This window comes from Hemiscyllium ocellatum, chromosome 29 (assembly GCF_020745735.1).
Source record: "Hemiscyllium ocellatum isolate sHemOce1 chromosome 29, sHemOce1.pat.X.cur, whole genome shotgun sequence".
Classification (NCBI taxonomy): domain Eukaryota; kingdom Metazoa; phylum Chordata; class Chondrichthyes; order Orectolobiformes; family Hemiscylliidae; genus Hemiscyllium; species Hemiscyllium ocellatum.
Genome location: NC_083429.1, coordinates 48,482,672 through 48,496,623, shown reverse-complemented (window position 1 = coordinate 48,496,623; position 13,952 = coordinate 48,482,672).

The following is a 13,952-nucleotide window of genomic DNA, read 5'->3' as shown; positions in this document are numbered from 1 at the left end:
CCCTCAGTGCTCAGTTTTAATTTAACAAAGTTGAAAATCACACAACACCAGATTCTAGTCCAACAGGTTTATTTGGAAGTTTCTGGAGCACTGATCCTTCATCACGTAGCTAGTGGAGGAGGATCAAAGGACAGTTTCAGAGTGTGAACTCTTTTCCCCCATGTTCATTGCCCGTTCCCATACTCCTTTCTCTCTCTCTCCGTTGTTCTCTCTCTAGGTACCATCTCCATCTATCTACATCATGCCTTCCCTCCAGACCCTCCCACCTCTGTCATCAGCACAAATACCGCCATTTCCTGTTTTGAGGAAGAGTAGCCAGACTCGAAGCACTAACTCTGTTTTTCTCTCTACAGACACTGCCAGACACACTGAGTTACTCCAGCACTTCCTGTTTTTGTTTCAGATCTCCAACATCCACAATTCTTTGTTTTATGTTACCAATCAGATGTAGGTTGAAGGATGCTTGTTGGTCAGAACAGAGTCCTGCTCGAACATGGTACTACACCCTTACATCTGACTGACAGGCAGATCAGGCCTCCGCTTAATACCATATAAAAAGGCCAGCACCTCTGATAGGAATGTGGGACAGAAGTTTTGCACTCAAGCCTGAACATGAGATTCAAAGCCAGAACCTTGTGAGACAGAGGCAGGTGTGTCACCAACAGACCCAGCGCTGATAATACAATGTATCAGCCTCACACAGATAACATTTGGGGTAATTCCCTTTCCCCACTTTATTTCTATATACATCTGCATTTTTATCTTTTACATCTACTGCATATGAGATTAATCTTTTGCTCACTTATCAATTTCCATTAAAAAGATTCTATGCCAAGAGTAAAGATGGTTTGATATCACACTGGAATTTTTCATTCTCGGAATGAGGATGTCATTGGCTAGGCCAGCATTTATTGTCCATCCCTAATTGCCAAGAGGGCAGCTAGAGTCATCACCCTGATGTGGGTCTGGAGTCACATGTAGGTCAGACTAGGTAAAGACAGCAGTTTCTTTCCAAAAGGGCATTCATGAACCAGATTGCTTTGTTCCCCTGGACAGTCAACCATTTCTACAGTAATCATTAGACTTTTTATTGATCTTAAATTCTGCTACCTGCTTTGGCAGGATTCAAACCATTACCCCAAAACAATAGCTGCATCCCTGGATTAGCTGCTAAGCCATAATGTCACTGGGCCACCACCTCCTGTTAGAGTTGCACAAGTGTATAGCCAGAACAGTTAATTACAGACTCTGCACCAGTGAAGGATTATGCTGCTGTGTATATCGAGCTGTTATTATTGAGTAAAAATTCCAGCTTTTGTTCCTTCATCCATTATCTTCACTGAGGCATAAATATTGGCTGGGGCACCAGGGTTACTCCTCAGCTCTTCTTCAAAATAGTGCTGAGGGATCTTCCACATCTACTTCAATCAGAAAGAAGGCAAGGTCTCGGGCTAACATCTTCTTGCATACAACTCTGATCACTATATTATAGGAAAGATACAATTATTCTCGAGGGAGAGTCAGAGGAGATTTACAAGAACGTTTTTTGGGCTTGAAAATTGCAGCTATCAGGAAAGATGAGATAGACAAGTTTTTTTTAGAACAAAAGGAGACTGGGGGTGAATCTATAAAAGGATGAGGGTCTTTTAATAGAGTGGGCCAGGAAGACCTGTTTCCTCAGTCACACACCAGGGGCACAGATTCAAGGTGATTGGTAGAAGGACTAGAGGGGATAAGGAAAACTTGTTTCACCAGAGGGTGTGAGGAGTCTGGAACTCACTGAGCAGTTTGGTGGAAACACTATGATAGTGGGACAGATACAGGGATAGTGATGTTAGTCTGGGAGAGTGGGGACAGATACAGTGATAGTGATGTTAGTCCGTGATAGTGGGGACAGATAGAGTGATAATGGCGTTGGTCTTTGATACTAGTTCAGATACAGGAAAGATGGCGTTAGTCTGTGATACTGGTTCCAATACAATGATGATGGTGTTAGTCTGTGATACTGGGACAGATACAGGAATGATGGTGTTAGTCTGTTTTACTGGGACGCCTACTGGGAGGATGGTGGGAGTCTGTGATACTGGTTCAGATACAGTGATAGTGTTGTTAGCCTTTGATAGTGGGACAGATACAGTGATGATGATATTAGTCTGTGATAGTGGGACATATACAGTGATAGTGTTGTTAGCCTGTGGTATGGAAAATATACAGTGATAGCGTTGTTAGCCTGTGGTAGTGGGACAGAGACAGGGATGATGGTGTTAGTCCGAGATACTGGTTCAGATACAGTGGTGATGGTATTAGTCTGTGATACTGGTTCAGATACAGTGATAATGATGTTAGTCTGTGATAATGGGACAGATATGGGTGGTGATGGTGTTAGTCTGTGATAATGGGACAGATACAATGATAGTGTCATTAGCCTCTGATAGTGGGGCAGATACAGTGATAGTGTTGTTAGCCTGTGATACTGGGACAGATACAGGGATGATGGTGTTAGTTTATGATAGTGGGACAGAGACAGAGATGGTGGCATTAGTCTGTGATAATGGGAAAGGTACAATGATTATGGTATTAGCCTGTGATAATGGGACAGATACAGTAATAGTGTTGTTAGTCTTTCATAGTGGGACAGATATGGGTGATGATGGTGTTAGTCTGTGACAGCGGGCCAGATAGATGGTGATGGTGTTACTCTGTGATAGTGCGACAAGTATGGGTGATGATGGTGTTAGTCTGTGATAATGGGACAGATATGGATCGTGATGATGTTAATCTGTGATAATGGGCTGATAGAGAAATTGCTGAAAAAAACTCAGCAGGTCTATTGAAGAGTCACCAAATTCTAAACATTAACCCTGCCTTCTCCTCATAGATGCTATCAGACCTGCTGAGTTTCGCTACAATTTCTGTTTTTGGCATGAATTACATAATGGGATAGCTATGAAAGAAATTTAAACTGAGGACTCATGCTTTGTGAGATTTACATTAGTAACAGTACTCACATAGAAAATTGTTGCGTTCTAAAATTTGGATCTATCTTAACATTGCAGTTTGTTTCCCTTGTAGTCTTCATGGCTGATAATTCTGTTTAAAGCTGAATTCCACTATTGTGTTGAATATAACAATGAAATAAAATATATTAAGCATAAAAAAAATTTCACGTCAAGAATAAACCTTGCAGCACACCCACTCGGCAATGAGTGAATTCCCTCCCACGCCACCTATTTTAAGAGACACTAAGTTCTCAACTCTACTGAAAAACAACAGTCGCATTACTTATGTCTCTGTAATATGCAATCCATCTTCTTAAAATTGTCTCTAAAATTCTCCAAAACTACATGTACTGCTCAGTAAAATAGGCACAACTGGGAAAAATATGTTCGGTAATTTTCAACATTGATTGAGTCAGTCAGTTGTTCAAGCAACAAAAGCAGTTAAAGCAAATGCTATTACAGTTGAGTCTACTTCTCACTGAATAGTTTATAGGAAACTTAATTGCCCTTTGTTTGAAAAGTTCTTTACCCTTAGTATTGCAGGAGACCAGTGAATTGATCAAATATATTGCTGCTAACGTGTAAATGACATCCACAAGGATTCTGCACCTATTCACATCAATTTTAAAAAATGCATGTTTTCTGACTTAATGAACTATCAGTTCAACTCTTTCTCCTTCTACTGAGAGGACAGCAAAATGTCATGTGGTCTCTGGATTCCTGTGATTCTTCAATGCCTCAGTCAAGTAGCTGAGCACCGATGTAGCATTCCATTGGAGTTCCAGCCCCTAAAATAACAGTCAAATCAAGTAACACTTTGGTTACTATATTTTAAATGTGCACAAAATAAGTAAGCATGGGTGGCAGCAGAGAACAAGTTTGTGCTCCGTCATGGAGTGTGTCCATCAGTCCCTCATAGAAACATAGAAACTAAAAGCAGAAGTAAGTAATTCGGCCCATCGAACTAGTTCAGTATGATTGGAGCTGATGTTTATCTCATTGCCATATTCCTGCTTTCCTTCTATGGACTTTGATGCCTTCAAAATCTAAAAAATTGTCCATCTCTTTCTTAAATCTCTTCAGTGACTTGGCCTCCACAGCCTTCTGTGGTAAAGAATTCTATAGGTTCACTACCCTTTCAGTGAAAAAGCGTTATCTCATCTCAGTGCTTAATGGTCTCCCCAGAATTCCTGAGACTGTGTCCCCTGGCTCTAGACACCCAACAGGGTAAGCATCCTCCTGACCTTTAGTCTGTCCAGCCCTGTGAGAATTTTATGCCTTTCAATGAAAACCCCTCTCATCCTTCTAAACTCTAGTGAATGCAGGCCCAGTCTAACCAATCTCTCCTCATAAGTCAACCTCTCGTATTCTAGTGCATATGAGTCAGAAAATTATTGGTTTCTATTGCACTTATACCTGAGCACATAAGTTAACTCCCTAGTTGGGCAGCACGGTGGCACAGTGGTTAGCACTGCTGCCTCACAGTGCCAGAGACCTGGGTTCAGTTCCCGCCTCAGGCAACTGTCAGTGTGGAGTTTGCACGTTCTCCCCGTGTCTGCGTGGGTTTCCTCCGGCTGCTCTGGTTTCCTCCCACAGTCCCAAAAATGTGCAGGTTAGGTGAATTGGCCATGCTAAATTGCCCGTAGTATTAGGTGAAGTGGTAAATGTAGGGGAATGGGTCTGGGTAGGTTGCTCTTCAGAGGGTCGGTATGGAATTGTTGGGCCGAAGGACCTGTTTCCACACTGTAACTGATCTATTGCAGTGCTGAGGGAGTGCTGCACTGATGGAGGTGGTGTCTTTCATGTGAGATGTTGAACCAGGACCTTATCTGTCCTCTCAGGTGAATGTACAAGGATCTAATAGGACTAAAATAACATCTCAACTCTTGTTTGTGGGGGACTTGTGCTTAAATAAATTTTGATGTTCCCAACGCCTCAAAAATATTTCCTGGCTGTAAAGCAATTTGCGACATCCTGAGGATGTGAAAGGCAACTTAAAATGCAAATTCTGCCTTTCTTAATGCAAAGCTCAAATTGTACTTTTGATCATACCACAGTACTTAATAGGACATGAGCTTAGTTCAGTGATTCATCGAAAGAAAGTAAATCTGAAATCATTTAAAATAGCTTCAGAAAGCCTCAGTTGCAGATTTTTTTGGTAATCTCACAGCAAGCATTCCTTATCATTAAACCTTTGTAACAGAGTTGGGCCAGGCTGTCAATCTATTACACCATTAATATTTAATTATAGAGTACCATCCATCACACAAAGCAGCATCCATTATCCACCATGACCTGCTTCCCCTCTGCATCGCTATTGAAAAGTTTGCTGCAACAAATACTTTAATACATTCCATTAATCATTTGTGATAGTGCAAACTCCTGGCAAGTTTAAAGATCGAACTGAAACGCTGTGTGAAGAATCTCAAAATACTTAATTAAAACGGAGCTAAGTTCTGCTTCTGCAAACCATGCACAAAGTCACACTTTCATTAAAGGGTACCTTAAAGTTCTTTAAATTCCTCCTGCCGATAATCTGAGAACTGGTTATGAATGAGTATAATTTCCTATTACTTACTTGTTCTAACATTTTACAAATCTAGAGGAGTGATTTCAGCTGCATGACCATGAGAAAGTAAATAGAGTACTACTTTAATATGGTAAGAATAGGTGGTCTCTATCCTCTATATTCACTGTTTTCTATGTTCAGTGTAGAAAATAGAAGGGGTTAAGCTCTGATCTTTGACCTTTGGCACCCTGAGTTCAAATTAACTCCTGCAGAACAAATCTATCACTTATTTGACATCATCATTGTCAGCTCAGAGGGTCTACAAGATAATAACTTCTGAGGAAGGGTGACTTGACCTGAAACGTTAACTCTTGACTTCTCTCCACAGATGCTGCCAGACCTGCTGAGCTTTTGCAGCAATTTATGGTTTTGGTTTCTGATTTACAGCATTCTCATTACTCTTGGTTTTTCTTTAACACCTAATCTGCTGTTGACACATTGCTGAGCAGCACTATGAGATTCACAGTTGGCACTCACCTGGTTTCATGGTTATCTATTTTTTAAAATTCATTCATGGAATGTGGGAGTCACTGGTTGGGCCAACATTTATCATCCATTCCTAATTGCAGTTGCTTTCTTTAACTGCTACAGTATTTTAAGACTTAGAATGATCCAAATGCAATTAGAGAGGGATTTCCAGGATTTTGACTCATGTCCACTGCTAGCATGGTAATGTATTTCCAAGGCAAAAGTGAGGACAGCAGATGTTGGAAATCAAAGTCTAGATTAAATGGTGCTGGAAAAGCTCAGCTGGTCAGGCAGTATCCAAGGAGCAGGAAAATCGACGTATTGGGCAAAAGCCCTTCATCAGGACTGAAGACTCCCTGCCTTCAGTCCTGATGAAGGGCTTTTGCCCAAAACATCAATTTTCCTGCTCCTCGGATGCTGCCTGACCAGGTGTGCTTTTCCAGCACTACTTTAATCTATTTCCAAGTCAGGATGGTAAGTGACTTGGAGGGGAACCTGTAGTTAGTGATGTTCCCATCTATCTGCTGCCCTTGTCCTTCCAGGTAGTGGTGGGTTGCAGCTTTTGAAGGTGTTGTCAATGGAGCAACTGCAGTGTATTTTGTAGATAGAAAACACTGTTGAGTCAGTTGTGGAGGGAATGTTAATCAAGTAAGCGTCTATACCCTGGAAGGTGCTGAGCTATTTGAGTGTTGTTGGAACTGCACATTCCTGATGAAGAGCTTATGCTCAAAATGTCAACTCTCCTGCTCCTCAGATGCTGCCTGACTTGCTGTGTTTTTGCAGCACCACACGTTTTGACTCTGATCTTCAGCATCTGCAGTCATCACTTTCTCCTAGTTGATTATAACCTTATTGCAAAACCTCTTCCAAGGATGCCCACCTTGAAGGAGTTCTCCTCCTCTCTCTACAAGGGTACGTTCCTGATGAAGAGTCTAAGCTTGAAACATCGACTCTCCTGCTCCTCAGATCTGCCTGGCCGGCTGTGGTTTTCCAGCAGCACACTTTTTGATGCTGCGCTCAACCAGGCAGTGGAGTGTTTTCCATTACAGTCTTAACGTGTGACTGATTGATGGTGGACAGGCTTTGGAGATTCAGGAGGGAAGTTATTTGTCACAGAATTTTCAGCGTCTGACCTGCACTTTAGTCACAATGTTGAAATGACTGGTCTAGTTCAGTTCCTGGTCAAAGTTACACCCCAAGATGTTGATCATGGGCCATTCAGTGACAGTGATGCCAGTGAATGTCAAAGGGAACATGATTACATTCTCTCTTGTTTGAAATAGTCATTGCCCGACATGTATGTGACACACATGTGTTTTGTCACTTATCATCCCAAGCTTGGGTTACCCAGATTTTCATACATATGGACATTACTTGCTTTAGTATCTGAGGAGCTTCAAATGATGCTGAACATTGTGCAGTCATCAGGGAACATCCCACTTCTGACCTTATGATGAAAGAAAGGTCTGTCTAGCCATAGCGAGAGAAACGTTTGCAGGTGGTTTCCCTTCCTGTTCCTGCACTGTTACCTCTGGTGCCACCCAATAATCTCTGTTTGACCCCTTCCAATTTCTTATCCACATGCTGCCCTCAGGTTACATCCAGCATTAGCTCACTATTACCTCTGAAAATGTGTTGCTGGAAAAGCGCAGCAGGTCAGGCAGCATCCAAAGAACAGGAGAATCGACGTTTTGGGCATGAGCCCTTCTTCAGGAATGAGGAAAGTGTGTCCAGCAGGCTAAGATAAAAGGTAGGGACGAGGGACTTGGGGGAGGGGCGTTGGAAATGCAATAGATGGAAGGAGGTTAAGGTGAGGGTGATAGGCCGGAGTGGGGGTGGGGGCGGAGAGGTCAGGAAGAGGATTGCAGGTTAGGAGGGCGGTGCTGAGTTGAGGGAACCGACTGAGACAAGGTGGGGGGAGGGGAAATGAGGAAACTGGAGAAATCTGAGTTCATCCCTTGTGGTTGGAGGGTTCCCAGGCGGAAGATGAGGCGCTCCTCCTCCAGCCGTCATGTTGCTATGGTCTGGCCACTATTACCTCTCCTGACTTCTGAACAGAGTGTAATTTGTAAGACTGCTTACCTGCCATCCAGTCCTGAATGAGTAGAAACTCCCTTCAATTGAATATTGGGAAGACTGAAGGCATTGTCCTCAGTTCCCACCTCAAACTCCCTGCAGCCCCCAATTTCATCTTCCATATCTCCTTATGTGGCTTGTCCCTGCATTTTGTTTGGAAACATCCCAGTGAATTTTTGTGGAATGTTTTACTGTGTTAGAGACATTTATTAAATACAATTTGTTGTCATATTCTGAGTTCTCAAAATATCATGGGGGGGATTTGAGTTCACCTTCTTTGGTTTACTAGTTCTGGGCCCTGGCTGACCAGTCCAGTATTTTAGTTACTACTGTAGTGATTGGAAAGAGGGTCAGGTGGATCTCATTGAATATGAGTACCCTGATTGGAGCTGTCAACCTGGGACAATCAGGGAGTCCTGACTGACAGATATCAACAGGAGAAAATGAGGAGTGCAGATGCTGGAGATCAGAGTTAAGAGTGTGGTGCTGGAAAAGCACAGCAGGTCAGGCAGCATCCGAGGAGCAGGAGAATTGACGTTTCGGGCATAAGCCCTTCATCAGAAATGAAGCTTGTGGGTTGGGGCTAAGAGATAAATGGGAGGCGGGGTGGGATTGGGAGGAAGTAGCTGGGAAGGCAATAGATGGATGAAGGTGAAGAAGAAAGTGATAGATCGGGGAGGGGGGGGAAGTGATGGACAGGTCCGGAGGAGGACACCCGCACCCTCCAACCCCGCCGCCCCGTGGCTGAACACTTCAATTCCCCCTCCCTCTCCATCAAGGACATGCAGGTCCTTGGCCTCCTCCACCACCAAACTGTTACCACCTGAGCCTGGAGGAAGAATGCCTCATATTCCACCTTGGGACCCTGTGATAAATCCAAGATAAATGTGGATTTCAACAGCTTCCTCATTTCCCCTCCCCCCACATGATCCCAGTCTCAAGCCTCCAACTTGGCACTGCACTGCAGACCTGTCCATCACTGTCCCCTCTGACCTAACACCTTCTCCCTCACTTCATCCACCTATTGCTTTCTTAGCTTCCTTTCCCTCAACCCCACCGCCCTCCCATTTATCTCTCAGATATAAACAGGAGTCTCAGGAATTCACTCCATTCGGGGGACTGGCTCTGAGCTGGGTGGTCAAAGTCCATGTACTGTGCATGTGTAAATAAAGTGTGACTTGGTGATGGGATACTGACCCCCATGGAGTTAGTTCAACTATCTTGCCTGGGAGTATACGCAGCTAACAATAGGTACAAAATGGCAACTCCCCAATGTCAATACCTAGCACCTTCAAATTAAGAAGTCACTCATAAAGTACACAAAACAGGTTCAACACAGAAAGTAAATGAACGGTCGAGAAATGGATTGTGCATATAAAATAGAAAATGGGTTTTGAAATATTCACACACATGAAGATAATTTTCTCTTGGCTGAACACACGCATCAATAGTTCCCTTAAAGCTCTTTAACAAAATTGCATTTAAAACCTAATGAATTAATTCTGCTCACAGGCATATCCTGAGCTACTTGAAACTGTAATCTGCATAAAAGCTCAAAAGTCATCCACAATGCATCCACAGAGAGTGCAGGCAGAACAGTAAACCTCTCACCTCAACAATGCTTTTGCTGGCCTGTGCCCCAGTAATACATAAAGTATAATATTTCAAAACAATTTCAAAACAGTAACTGAGGAGCAAATCTGAATCTTAATCCAGGTACATGTTGATCTAAACTTTCCCCATAATCAACTATTCATACAATGGTGCGCTTTTTACCTTCAGCAGGGCTTTTGTACCTGATGAGGCGGTAAGTATATTAGCTCATGTAACAGCACAGTGGCTCAGTGGTTAGCACTGCTGCCTCACAGAGCCAGGGACTGATTTGATTCCAGCCTTAGGTGATGGATTTTGCACATTCTCCCCCTGTCTATGTGGGTTTCCTCTGGGTGCTCCATAGTCCAAAGATGTGTAGGTTAGGTGGACTGGCCATGATAAACATAGAACACAGAACATTGGACACAGAACTGTACAGCACATTGCGAGCTCTTCAGTCCTTGATGTTGTGCTGACCTGTTATTCTACTCTACGATCAAACTAACCTGCACACCCTTCATTGTTCTGTCTTCCATGTGCCTATCCAAGAGTTGCTTAAATGTCCCTAATGTATCTGACTCTACTACCATGTATTCCATGCACCCACCACTGTCTGTGTAAAGAACCTACCTCTGACATCTCCCCTAAACCTTCCTCCAATTACTTTAAAATTATGCCCCCTCATGATAGTCATTTCCACCCTGAGTAAAAGTCTCTGGCTATGCACTCTAACTATGCCTCTCATCATCTTACACACATCTATCAAGTTACTTCTCATTCTTCTTCACTCCAATGAGAAAAGCCCTGGCTCCCTTAACCTTTCTTCATAAGACATGCCCTCCAGTCCAGACAGCATCCTGGTAAATTCCCTCTACACCCTCTCTGAAGCTTCCACAACTTTCCTATAATGAGGCAAGCAGAACTGAACACACTATTCCAAGTGTGGTCTAACCAGGGCTCTGTAAAGCAGCAGCATAACCTCACGGCTCTTAAACTCAATCCCCCTGCTAATGAAAGCCAACGCACCATACGCCTACTTGACAACCCTCTCAACCTGGGTGGCAACCTTAAGGTATCTATGGACATGGACCCCAAGATCCCTCTGTTCCAAGAACCTTGCCTTTAACCCCATATTCTGCATTCAAATTCAACCTTCCAAAGTGAATCACTTCACACTTTTCCAGGTTAAACTCCATTTACCACTTCTCAGCCAAGTTCTGCATCTTGTCAATGTCCTGTTGCAACCTACAACAGCTCACCACACTCACTACCACTCCACCAACCTTTGTGTCATCGGCAAACTTACTAACCCACCCTTCCACTTCCTCATCCAAGTCATTTATAAAAATCACAAAGAGCAGCGGTCCAAGAACAGATCCCTGCAGAACTAAACTGGTCACCGAGCTCCAGGCTGACTACTTTCCATCTATCAAAACTCTCTGTCTTTTATGGGCCAGTCAATTCTGTATCCATACTTTCTGAATAAGCCTACCCTGGGGAAGCTTATCAAAAGCCTTGCTAAAATCCATGTACACCACATCGACTGCTAAACCTTCATCAATGTCTTTGTCACATCCTCAAATAATTCAATCAGGTTCGCGAGGCATGACCTGCCCCTCACAAAGCCATGCTGACCATCTCTAATCAAACTATGGTTTTCCAAGTAATCATAAATCCTGTCTCTCAGAATCTTCATTGTGTCCAGGGATGTGCAGGCTAGTTGGATTAGCCCATGGGAAATACGTGGTTACAGAGGTGGGATTGAGTGGGATGCTCTTTGGAGGATTGGTGAGGACTCAATGGGCTGAATGGCCTGCTTCCATGCTGTAGGTTTTCTTTATTAAGAATTGGATGAGTAATGTAACAGTGAAAGATTCAAAAAACACTTGTTAAGGGCTTTTATTGTGCCCTAACCATTGTGCTTTACAAGTCTAATATCCAGAGAAGGGGATCAGTGAATGTATGAATCTGTGAAAAGTAATGCTCTCAATATTCGAGAGTTAGTGTTTTGTTTTGCTGAGCTGTACTATTATTATTTATTAGCTTGTTGTTAGTTATTATTTAGTTAGTTGAGTTGTTTTAATATATATTTTTACTTATATGTATACATTTGCACATGAGGGCAGTTTGGGATTTTAATTTTTTTTTTGGTGTTCTTTCTTTGTATTATAGAGACCTAGAGATGCACAGCATGGAAACAGGCCCTTCAGTCCATGCTGACCAGATATCCCAACCCAATCTAGTCCCATCTGCCAGCACCTGGCCCATATCCGTCCAAACCCTTCCTATTCATATACCCATCCAAATGCCTCTTAAATGTTGCAATTGAACCAGCCTCCACCACATCCTCTGGCAGCTCATTTCATACACGTGCCACCCTCTGCGTGAAAAAGTTGCCCCTTAGGTCTCTTTTATATCTTTCCCCTCTCACCCTAAAAGTATGCCCTCTTGTTCTGGACTCCCAACCCCAGGGAAAAGACTTTGTCTATTTACCCTATCCATGCCCCTCATAATTTTGTAAACCTCTATAAGGTCACCCCTCAGCCTCTGACACTCCAGGGAAAACAGCCCCAGCCTGTTCAGCCTCTCACTGTAGCTCAGATTCTCTAACCCTGGCAACATCCTTGTAAATCTTTTCTGAACCCTTTCAAGTTTCACAACATCTTTCCGATAGGAAGGAGACCAGAATTGCATGCAATATTCCAACAGTGCCCTAACCATTGTCCTGTACAGCTGCAACATGACTTCCCAGCTCCTGTACTCAATACTCTGACCAATAAAGGAAAGCATACCAAATGCCTTCTTCACTATCCTATCTATCTGTGACTCCACTTTCAAGGAGCTATGAATCTGCACTCCAAGGTCTCTTTGTTCAGCAACACTCCCTAGGACTTTACCATTAAGTGTATAAGTCCTGCTAAGATTTGCTTTCTCAAAATGCAGCATCTCGCATTTATCTGAATTAAACTCCACCTGCCACTTCTCAGCCCATTGGCCCATCTGGTCAAGATACCATTGTAATCTGTGGTAGCCCTCTTCACAATCCACTACACCTCCAATTTTGGTGTCATCTGCAAACTTACTAACTGTACCTCTTATGCTCGCATCCAAATCATTTATGTAAATGACAAAAAGTAGAGGGCCCAGCACCAATCCTTGTGGCACTCCACTGGTCACAGGCCTCCAGTCTGAAAAACAACCCTCCACCACCACCCTCTGTCTTCTACCTTTCAGCCAGTTCTGTATCCAAATGGCTAGTTCTTCCTGTATTCCATGAGATCTAACCTTGCTAATCAATCTCCCATGGGGAACCTTGTCAAACGCCTTAATGAAGTCCATATAGATCACATCTACTGCTCTGCCCTCATCAGTCTTCTTTATTACTTCTTCAAAAAACTCAATCAAGTTTGTGAGACATGATTTCTCACGCACAAAGCCATGCTGACTATCCTGAATCAGTGCTTGCCTTTCCAAATCCATGTACATCTTGTCCCTCAGGATTTCCTCCAACAATTTGCCCACCACCGACGTCAGGCTCACTGGTCTATAGTTCCCTGGCTTGTCCTTACCGCCCTTCTTAAACAATGGCACTACGTTTGCCAACCTCCAGTCTTCCGGCACCTCACCTGTGACTATCGATGATACAAATATCTCAGCAAGAGGTCCAGCAATCACTTCTCTAGCTTCCCACAGAGTTCTCGGGTACACTTGATCAGGTCCTGGGGATTTATCCACTTTTAACCATTTCAAGACATCCAGCACTTCCTCCTCTGTAATCTGGACATTTTGCATGAGATTACCATCTATTTCCCTACAGTCTATATCTTCCATATCCTTTTCCACAGTAAATACTGATGCAAAATATTCATTTAGTATCTCCTCCATTTTCTGTGGCCGCCTTGCTGATCTTTGAGGGGCCCTATTCTCTCCCTAGTTACCCTTTTGTCCTTAATATATTTGTAAAAACCCTTTGGATTCTCCTTAATTCTATTTGCCAAAGCTATCTCATGTCCCCGATTTGCCCTCCTGATTTCCCTCTTAAGTATACTCCTACTTTCTTTATACACTTCTAAGGATTCACTCGATCTATCCTGTCTATACCTGACATATGCTTCCTTCTTTTTCTTAACCAAACCCTCAATTTCTTTAGTCATCCAGCATTTCCTATACCTACCAGCCTTCCCTTTCACCCTGACAGGAATATACTTTCTCTGGATTCTTGTTATCTCATTCCTGAAGGCTTCCCA